Genomic DNA, 10996 nt, shown 5'->3' on the forward strand with positions numbered 1-10996 from the left:
CCGAAGATAGCTAGAGAAGGCAAATTCCTCACTGAGGGCGGGACGAACCCAACACCGACGAGCAGCCAAGGGCTCCGTGCACGCAACGGGAAACGAGCAACAGGCGCGGGACAGAACGGGAAGGACCACGCGCCAGCTGGTGGGGGTCTGCGGTATCGGCAAAGGTCTCTTTCTCCGGGGTCTTCTTGAGCATTCGCGGACCGGGGGACCTGCGACAGGTCCCCGCCGAGGGCCAGGCCTCTTCAAGGCGCACACAAAGGAGGAGCCTTGACTTGAGGGAGTCCGGTCTTTAAAAAGGGCCAGCCGCGATCGCTCAGCACCACCCTAACCGCGCAGGGCCCGCGGGTGAAGGCACCAAAAACATAGGCACGGGGTGGGCGCTCACCCAACGGAAGGAGCCTTTTAACCGCACACTCAACTCCTCGACCCCCTTTTCTGTCACCGTGCAGAAAGCCGGCAACTAGGACAAGGGAAAGCGTAAAGGCACAAGCACCATGGAGCACAGGAGGCACGCCGGGGAGCGGGAAGCGCCACCGCCAACTCAGAAGCGGGCACCTTGGTGGTCAAAGCCCGGAACGCTCCAGGAGCACCGCAAGGCTCACACAAAGCAGGGCGCGTGCACACACCATTCGGGAAGGGTATGCACCGCAGCGGGTCTACCACCTTCCCCGGCACGGGGAAGAGGGCCGCGAAGCAGTGAACGGCGTGGGGGCAAGCGCCCCCGACACGTCCACAGGGACACCGCGAACCACAGCAACAAGTGTGCGCGGGTCAGCGCTCGTGCCGGACAGCCGCACCCCTGACTTCCACACACCACCCTGCAAAGGAATGGGGAGGAGAGACGAGGGGCCCGCTGGCAGAACGAGAAGAGCGGTCGCCATTCGCGCTGAATGACCATTCGCCATGAATGTCCGTCCCTCGCCTGGCGCGGCTTAGGCCCCGGCCCGAAGAGAACGCGGCAGCACCACATCGATCCAACGGGAGCGAGACACGCCATGCATCGGGAACAACGGGCGTGAGAGCTTTCTAACACGCACTGGACGGGAATACGAGCGAGAAGAGCGAGAGAGAGCACGGGAAGAAGTCGCTAACACTGCCACACACACACAAAAAAAAAATTTACCCTTCTCGAGGGCGAGAAAAAGGAAGCGTTGCACTCGGGAGGCACGTGGCGTGGAAGAACGGGACTCAACGGGCAGCGGAGGTTCGGGAACTCCTTCAAAAAAAATAAAAATAAAAAAAAATAAAAATAAAAAAATAAAATCCCCTTCGAAGGAGAAAAGGTGCAACTCGGGAGGCACACAGCAGGAAAGAAAGGGACACACCACCAAGCAGCGGAGGTTCGGGAACTCCTTCCAAAAAACAAAAAAAAAAAACAAAAAAAAAACAAATAAAAAAACCGGTCGGCCGCAGAGGAGCACGCCAGGGGGTCACTAGCACCAAACGGGAAAACCCTTCCAGTCGCACTCGGCACCAACGACTCCTACCGGTAACGGACGACAACCACCACGGGGAAATCGGGAACGCCTGACACGCGGGACGGTTGTCATAAAGCTGCCCCAGAGAGCACAGGCAAGCAAGCACGGGAAAGCAGGAAGCGCGTACTCATGGGGGACGCTAAGCTTCAAGCATCGAAGAGGCCCATGCGCAGAAGAAAAGAGCTAGGGCTGGACAAGCAAACAGCCTTGGTGCAAGCCTCTTCCAACGTCCTTTAATGACAAAAAGAGTCAAAAGGACAGCGTGTCAGCATATATCTCCAGGTACAATAAGGACAGATAGCAAAGATGAAAAGTGTAAAAGACACAGGGATAAACATGACAGGCCACACGGAACGTCTGGAAGTCATGTTCGGTGACGTGTCCCCAAGAGGTCCCCATGTAGAAAGAGAACCGGACCGCAAAGGAACAACTGGTCGACCTTAGAACCCTGAGTGCTCACAGACCGAGGAGGCCATGGTAGATAGCCTGGAACACAGCTTCCCCTCGGCCTCAGAAGTCCATGCTCCCGCTGGCAGGGACCGGGGAGGATCCTGGAAAAAATAAAGTCTCGGAGGCGCCCCCTAGCCGGGACACCCGGCTCGGAGGCCGGGGACACAGCACCCTCTCGGCCTCAGAGGTCCAGGCTCCCGCTATCAGGGACCGAAGGGACTCCTGGAAAAGAAAAAAAAAAAATCCGTGGCGCCACCTAGCCGGGCCACCTCGGCTCGGAGGCCGGGGACACAGCACCCTCTCGGCCTCAGAGGTCCAGGCTCCCGCTATCAGGGACCGAAGGGACTCCTGGAAAAGAAAAAAAAAAAAAACTCCGTGGCGCCCCCTAGCCGGGCCACCTCGGCTCGGAGGCCGGGGACACAGCACCCTCTCGGCCTCAGAGGTCCAGGCTCCCGCTATCAGGGACCGAAGGGACTCCTGGAAAAGAAAAAAAAAAAAAAACTCCGTGGCGCCCCCTAGCCGGGCCACCTCGGCTCGGAGGCCGGGGACACAGCACCCTCTCGGCCTCAGAGGTCCAGGCTCCCGCTATCAGGGACCGAAGGGACTCCTGGAAAAGAAAAAAAAAATCCGTGGCGCCACCTAGCCGGGCCACCTCGGCTCGGAGGCCGGGGACACAGCACCCTCTCGGCCTCAGAGGTCCAGGCTCCCGCTATCAGGGACCGAAGGGACTCCTGGAAAAGAAAAAAAAAAAAAAAAAACTCCGTGGCGCCCCCTAGCCGGGCCACCTCGGCTCGGAGGCCGGGGACACAGCACCCTCTCGGCCTCAGAGGTCCAGGCTCCCGCTATCAGGGACCGAAGGGACTCCTGGAAAAGAAAAAAAAAAAAAAACTCGTGGCGCCCCCTAGCCGGGCCACCTCGGCTCGGAGGCCGGGGACACAGCACCCTCTCGGCCTCAGAGGTCCAGGCTCCCGCTATCAGGGACCGAAGGGACTCCTGGAAAAGAAAAAAAAAAAAAAAACTCCGTGGCGCCCCCTAGCCGGGCCACCTCGGCTCGGAGGCCGGGGACACAGCACCCTCTCGGCCTCAGAGGTCCAGGCTCCCGCTATCAGGGACCGAAGGGACTCCTGGAAAAGAAAAAAAAAAAAAAAACTCCGTGGCGCCCCCTAGCCGGGCCACCTCGGCTCGGAGGCCGGGGACACAGCACCCTCTCGGCCTCAGAGGTCCAGGCTCCCGCTATCAGGGACCGAAGGGACTCCTGGAAAAGAAAAAAAAAAAAAACCCGTGGCGCCCCTAGCCGGGCCACCTCGGCTCGGAGGCCGGGGACACAGCACCCTCTCGGCCTCAGAGGTCCAGGCTCCCGCTATCAGGGACCGAAGGGACTCCTGGAAAAGAAAAACTCCGTGGCGCCCCCTAGCCGGGCCACCTCGGCTCGGAGGCCGGGGACACAGCACCCTCTCGGCCTCAAAAGTGTCTATGGTCCCGCTGGCTGGGACCGAAGGGACTCCTGGAAAAGAAAAAAAAAAAAAAAACTCCGTGGCGCCCCCTAGCCGGGCCACCTCGGCTCGGAGGCCGGGGACACAGCACCCTCTCGGCCTCAAAAGTGTCTATGGTCCCGCTGGCTGGGACCGGAGAGGAGGGAAGAAATAAAAAAAATAAAATAAAATAAAATAAAAAATTTAAAAAAAAAAATTGGAAAAAAAAAAAATCCGGGACGGGGCCCAAGCCTTCTGGTCGACCTCATCCAGCTGCCACCAACCCCTCCTTGTGTCCCAATAGGTCGTACAGCCACCCTCCTCCCCTGAAGTTCTCCAGGTACAACCTCCTAGCTAGAGATGGTCCCCAGACAGGACGGCGTCTCCGTCGCGCACCCGCCTGCTTGCCTGTCACCCTCTCACCCTGGCCGGCTCACCACAGGCACTTCCCCGTCCTTTGTCACCAACCGGGGGACAGGAGCGTTGCGGAAACTTGTCGCCACTAGGTGTCGCCCGACAGCGATCTCGATCAAGCAAACCAATACAGACTGTCACGCGCCGCCGCCACACACACTCATTCCGTCTCTCCAGAGTGACCTCCCTAGCTCAGGGGGACACTCACCCACGCACAACGGGGCAGGTACCCACCACTTCTCCCGAATGGCACAAACGGTCCCGGTTGTCCCGCCGGAACACAGTGAACGCGGGATGGACTCGGGGCCAACCCCTCAGGCACCCAGAAAAGGAAAGTAGGACGGAGCGGTGAAAACAGGCCACCTCTAAGTGAAAGGACATGCACTCTCGAATCGGTTAACAATTAGCAAGGAACAGGCACAGTTAGGAAAAGGGAGCGTCCAAACTCCGGCGTGAGGGGAGGGTGGCGGCGACCTCAGTTCCACACCATTTTTAAATGGCTCACTCATTTTAAAACCCTCCACCGATCCCGATGGGGGGAGGGGGGTTGTTGTTGTTCTCTGTTCCTCGCTGCCACCGCCAGCCGGCACTCACCAAACCACACACCTGCCACCCTCTTTGGAAGACTAAACACAGAGAGTAAATTAAAAGAATGGTGGAATGATGGTGGAATGGTTAAAATTCCCGTGATTTGTTTTCACTCTGATCAAAACATACTTATTTTGTGCATTTGCATTCCCTTGTTCACACGTGCCTCTGTGTGTGTGGTGGGGGGAGGGAGGGAGGGAGGGAGGGAGGGAGGGAGAAAGAGAGAGAGAGAGAGAGAGAGAGAGAGAGAGAGAGAGAGAGAGAGCCAATTTAAAAAATAAAACATGGTTAAATACAGCCACTTTGGGAAGATTGCTAGAGAGAATGCAGTCCAGAGTATGGAGGCCAGAGCTCTGGACGCTCTAGACCACAGGTCTCCCATCTCCCATATACCAGGCACCCAGCACCACCATCCCTACTTTGTTTGTTTGTGCGTTTGTTTGCTTGCTTGTTACATTAGTTTCATCCCAAGTTAATAATTATATATTTTTTTCTATGCACGTATTTAGTTGTGGCAGGGGAACTCCTTCTTTAGGACAGGCAGACTTAGCTAGTTAGTTAGCCAGTCAAAAGTACGTAAAAAATTTATATCAACATAAATATCATTCACTAAGAAATCCTATCTGAAGAAAAAGAAAGAAAGGAAGAAAGAAGGAAGGGAGGGAGGGAGGGAGGGAGAGGGAGAGAGAGAGAGAGAGAGAGAAAGAAAGAGGAAAACTGGCAGACTTAGTTTTAGTGTTTTTGTTATTGTTTATTCAAGATATTGTTTCAGGGCTGGAGAGACGGCTCAGCGGTGAAGAGCACTGACTGCTCTTCCAGAGATCCTTAGTTCAAATCCCAGCAACCACATGGTGGCTCACAACCATCTGTAATGGAATCCTCTCCTTGTGTGTTGAAGACAGTGACAGTGTGCTCATAAAATAAATAAACAATAAAAAATATGTTTGAAGATTAAAGAAAAAACTCTCTCTCTCTCTCTCTCTCTCTCTCTCTCTCTCACACACACACACACACAAATAAACTCTGTAATAAAAATCAATGTGACTTCATGATCAAACTTCTATAGTCAATAGGACTAGAGAGAACACATGTCTGTAAAATAAAAGCAGAACCTTTTCTGCTTTGTTTTGTTTTGCCTCAAGGTACGTTTCTTTTGGTATAGCCCAGGCAGTCATGGAACTTGCTCCGTAGACTTATCTAGCCTCAAGCTCACAGAGGTCCACTCTGCCTGCCTCGGCCACCCACACAGCTCTCTCTGCTGACTATATGTCTGCATGCCAGAAGAGGGCACCAGAACCTAGGAGGACACACCACATGGCTCCTGAGAATCCAGGTTTTGACTTTAAAAAAAAAAAAAAAAAAAATTCTGACAGCATAGAGGGTAGATATCTGCCTGCCAGGCTCTTCTAGTGCTGTTTAAGGTGGGGTAATAGCCATGTGAAGGAGACAAGGGGAGAGGAAAAATCGATTGGATGAGTAGTGCTGCTGAGATTAAGGAACACACACACACACACACACACACACACACAGAGAGAGAGAGAGAGAGAGAGAGAGAGACAGAGACAGAGACAGAGACAGAGACAGAGACAGACAGAGACAGACAGAGACAGTAAGACAAAGAGACAGAGAGAGAGAGATGACAGAGGGACACACCGAGGGAAAGACATCAGGACCAGCTGAATTTCTCAAGAAAAGAAAAGAAGAGAAAGGAAAAATGTTTTCTATATACACAAATCTGTATACATGATTTGTTATAGTGTCCCATTTGGGCACTTTGGATTCAACTGTGGATGGTTGGCAGCCAGCTTGGCTGACACCTGACCTCACCAAGATGGAAGCAGCCGGCCATTAGCCCTGATGTTCCAGGTCACTTCTGTTTCTCCCTTTCCCAGCCTCTAGGGAAACAGAACTTAATTAAACTCAGTTTGCACGTGCAGAAAGGTGAAGAGGCACCCAAAAGCAGCCAGAAGCCTCAGACCATCCACAGCCACATGTTCTCCTTCTGCCTATATTACTTCTAAATGATCGTATTTATTTATTTATTTATTTATTTATTTATTTATTTATTTACTTACTTACTTACTTACTTACTTACTTACTTACTTACTTTTTTTTTTCTTTTTTTCGGAGCTGGGGACAGAACCCAGGGCCTTGCACTTGCTAGGCAAGCGCTCTACCACTGAGCTAAATCCCCAACCCCCTTACTTACTTACTTACTTACTTACTTACTTACTTACTTATTTTTGTCATACTTAAACAATCATTCGTCCTTGAATTCCTCCTGTATGCCAGGTAGACTTAGTCAGTCAGTCAGTCAGTCAGTCAGTCATTTAGCCAGGTCAAAATAGTTAAACATAAATATCAATAAAATCAATAAAAATCAAATGCAAACCCAATAGACAGTAAGTAAAATCGAATAAACCAAAAGATACATCATAAGCACAGAGTTTCAGCCGGACATTGAAAAGCAGCAGTTACCGAAGCAGTCTCCCTCCCACACCAACACACACACAGCTCGACCACCACCTTATCTGCACATTTTCAGCTCCTGCTTTCTAGAGTTACCAAGTTTATACACTACAGAGTTTAGCAAGGCAGGCCGGTTCACCGCACCCCCAGGGTCAGAGAACATGCTAGACCAGCTCTAGGGGATGGGCTGGGGGGCAGGGGAGGGTGGGAAGAGGGGAAACAGGCAGACTTAGGTATTCTAGTTTTGTTCATTCAAGATTCCACTTCTCTCTGTTGTAGCCCTGATAGACAGACAGGCAGGCAGGAATATTTGTTTGTCTGGCTTGGGGTTTGGGTTTGGTCCATTTGTTGGTGGATTTTGTTTTGTTTTGTTTCATTTTGTTTTTCGGGAAGTGTGGTGACTTAGTGCCTACACAAGCCAAGGCAGGAAAAATAAATAAGTAAAGATCTCTGAAACACAAATCTGGAGTGGGCTCTAGCATGGCCATGGACACACGCATGCACAGACGCACGCACGCACGCACGCATTGTAGACACGCACTCAAGGACACACTGGATTCTACAATGTTTGGTTTCTGAGTGTGTGTCATACAGAACCTAACAGAATATGTAATGAACTCTGGCAGTGACAGCAGAAACAACCTATGAGAAGGCGTCCTTGCAATATTAAAATGGCAGGCTAGCCAGGTGACAGTTATCTTAACCAATCTGATGTAGGCCTCATTCACACGGCATCTAGGCCTTAACAGTTAATTGTATCTGTTTCTTTATTTTCCTCTTAGGCCATCACATTGTTTTACCTAGACCTTTAACAGCCAGCAGCTACCAGCCTACAGCTACCAGTTTCTTTCTTTTCATAAAGAAACCCTGTCTGAAAAACTAGGGGAGGGAGACAAACAGATTAACAGATCTCTCTCTCTCTCTCTCTCTCTCTCTCGCTCTCTCGCTCTCTCTCGCTCTCTCGCTCTCTCGCTCTCTCGCTCTCTCGCTCTCTCGCTCTCTCGCTCTCTCGGCGCGTGTGTTTGTGTGTTCAACAGAGGAGGCATTCAGGTCTGAGAGACGGGGGAGGGAAAGAGGGAAGAGAGACAGAGAGTGACAGAGAAACAGTTGACAGAGAGGGAGAATTGTAGGTTAATTATTGTTCCGTCTCCTCAATCACGGTCTACTGGTCGCCATCGTGGCAACCATGCCCCGCAACCCTACCTTCGGTAAGATCAAGCATAATGGCGGCAACCATATAATTCCTGCTTAGTCGCACTGAACACTCCGGTCATCACTACCTGTGGAGAATTGTAAGGGGGCTCCTCTGGTCTAGAGAGTAGTACCCTTGAATGAAATGAGGATCACAGCAAGCATTATTTGTTTTGAGATATAAGATGTGGAAAGAACTATATGTGTGGATTTACAGACAGACAGACAGACAGACAGACAGACAGACAGACAGACAGAGAGGACAGGACAGGACAGGACAGGACAGGACAGGACAGGACAGGACAGGAGAAAAAAACAAGAACACAAACAAAAACTCAAAATGGAAGTCCGGTTCCAAATAGTCTCTGTCTGCCCTGTCGCTCTAGTGTTGGTGGTCCAGGTTATAAAAGCTTATACATGGGTGGGTGCGGGAAGTGCTGCTGGGTGTTCAGTTCAGGTCCAAGATTATTGCGGGTAACTAGACAACAAAGAAAGCAGTTAGACTGACTCCTACAGTGTTCGGTTTCTGAGTGTGTTATCACACAGAAGAGCCTAACAGAATATGTAATGAATTCTGGCAGCAACAGCAGAAACAACCAATGAGAAAGTGTCCTTATAATATTAGCAACTGCAACAAAATGGCAGACTAGCCAGCTAACAGTTCCCTAGCCATTAACTCATCTGACATAGGCCTTCTTCACGTTGCATCTAGATAGGTCTTCCTATCTTCCTCTCCAGTGCTGAGACCAAAGTGAGATCAAAGTCATGCATCACCATGGGTGCCTTCCTTTTCATTTCTTTTCTTTCATCCTAGGAAGTGAGTGAGTGTGTGTGTGTGTGTGTGTGTGTGTGTGTGTGTGTGTGTGTGTGTGTGTAAAGAGAGAGAGAAGGAGGGGGGAGAGAGAGAGAGCTTTAGAGAGAGAGAGCTTGAGAGAGAGAGAGAGCTTTAAAATCAGCACTCAAGCCTTTTCTCTTCCTATCCCTATCCCAATCCCCCCCAAACCAGCAGCAAAGCCACCAGCACTCGAGAGACAGAGGAAGATGAAATCTCTGGTCTGAGAAACAAGAGGAGGTAGATAAACATACCCCCCTCTCTCCTTCATAATTTGTTAAAGTGTTCCCTTTGTGTTGTGTGGACTCTACTTTATTAAGCAAGTTTCACATCGTACTAGCTCCAAAGAGGAGTCAACAGTCTCTTGGCGTGCAGACAGTTGTTGCCTGCTTTAAATATTTTTTGGTGTGTTTGTTTGTTTGTTTGTTTGTTTGTTTGTTTGTTTGTTTCAAAACCGAGGGCCTGCCTGCGTTCAACAGATCCAAACCCAGTTCTCAGAGGGGAAAATGGAGTCAAGTCCGAAGTCACTGGCATTTAAGTCATCTGCCATTGACAGTCATAGGAGATGGGAATATCGTCCTTTCTCCAATGGAGACTCACCTGGGTATGCATCAACCACATCTAAGGGCAGGCCTGGGTTAGTACGGGGTGGTGGATGGGGAGGAAGGATCTGGAAAGAGCTTTGCGATGGGAAACTATGATCAGAATGTTGCACAGAAAACAAAATTTGTATTTAAAAAGAAAAAAAAAAGGCTATCCAAAAAATCTATCCAAAAATGAAAGGAAACAAAACAAAACAAAACAAAACAAAACAAAACAAAACCGACAGCAGAACTTTACTAACTGCAAATGCTCCATCTCCCTGTATCCAACCACTCCACTCCCAGATAGGTAGATGATAGTTTGCACTTCTGTCCCAGTCGGGTTAAGAAAAGGGGAACCACCTCTGTGGAGAGCCATCTCTCCAGCCCTTGACAAGCTTTATTTAACTAAACATTAAACATGAATCAGAAACGCCAAACCCTGTACATATATGGTCCAGATTCACCCTTACTTAGAAATCCCCGAGCTGGCAGGGCGAGGCTGGGAATTGAGAGTGAGCAAAAAGGAGTCTGCCTCTTTCCCCCAGGGTGTGCTATCAACTCCATTACCATTTCCAAACAGCTGGGTGTGAGTCTAACTAAGGTTTCCTTCAGTCAGACATTTGCCAGGAGCCGGAGCCCTGACAGGACAGCGAGAGCGATGATCAGACATCATTTCACAGTGAAATCATCACTCGCTGATTTCAGGCAGAAAACTTTAGAAAACTCTAAACTCTAAAGAGGCACTGAAGCGTGCTAGGGCAGCAGCAGTACTTCCCCGACTGACCTTCAGGAACCTGCATATTCTCCAGCCCCGCCCCACCCCACCCCCTCTCAGCTAGCTCCTGTCCACCCCTCCCCCTCCCCCCACATACAGGGAGGAGGCCTTGTGTGTGTGTGGGGGGGGGGGCGGCAGCGGGAAGATGCAACTCTCTCTTGAGAGAGAGTTCGGGTCTCCCAAACAAATACATAACTAGAAACTTCATTTATTTACTTTATTTCATCGAGCATACCGTGGAAGAGGGAAAAGGAACAGGGAAGCTAGGCCAACTGGTCGAGCTCCTCCTTTCGTTTTGTTTCAAAAAGGAAAGGAAAAGCCAAAGAACCCCTTTTTGGTGAAAGGAACAGAATGGTGAAAGTTGAAACATCGGCTCGCCACTTAATACTTTGGCTTTTAATAAAAGGGACAGCAGATCGACTTCCGAGTTGATTAAGAGAGAGAGAAAGAGAGAGAGAGAGAGAGAGAGAGAGAGAGAGAGAGAGAGAGAGAGAGAATAAAAACCACAAAAACGTTTTGTCGACCAGCCTCCTTTTAAACCTCTGTTACACAGGAAGACTGGTCAACCTCATTCCCCCTCCCCCCACTCACACACACACCCCTCCCCCTCCACGGAGAGGTTTAATGAGAGAAGAAAGGTAGAAGAAGAGAGTAAAGGCCAGTCATGAGCACGTGGAGAGAATTTGGGAGGGGAAGGGGAAGAGGGGAAGAGAGGAAGAGCAAAAGAGCAAAGAGAGGAGCAA

General features: G+C 50.5%; 1 long non-coding RNA gene across 1 annotated transcript in view; it reads right to left on the bottom strand.

The window, feature by feature from the left end:
• The window catches only part of LOC147997606 (uncharacterized), an 18447-nt gene extending 14260 nt beyond the window's left edge, over positions 1-4187 (bottom strand). Inside the window, exon 1 of the long non-coding RNA XR_015647667.1 lies at positions 4049-4187. This is a non-coding gene — a long non-coding RNA (uncharacterized LOC147997606). The remainder of the gene's footprint in view (positions 1-4048) is intronic.
• Between the last annotated feature and the right edge of the window lie 6809 nt (positions 4188-10996).

The sequence above is a fragment of the Rattus norvegicus genome, unplaced genomic scaffold (assembly GCF_021556685.1).
Source record: "Rattus norvegicus strain SHRSP/BbbUtx unplaced genomic scaffold, alternate assembly SHRSP_T2T unassigned-0000110, whole genome shotgun sequence".
Taxonomy (NCBI): Eukaryota; Metazoa; Chordata; class Mammalia; order Rodentia; family Muridae; genus Rattus; species Rattus norvegicus.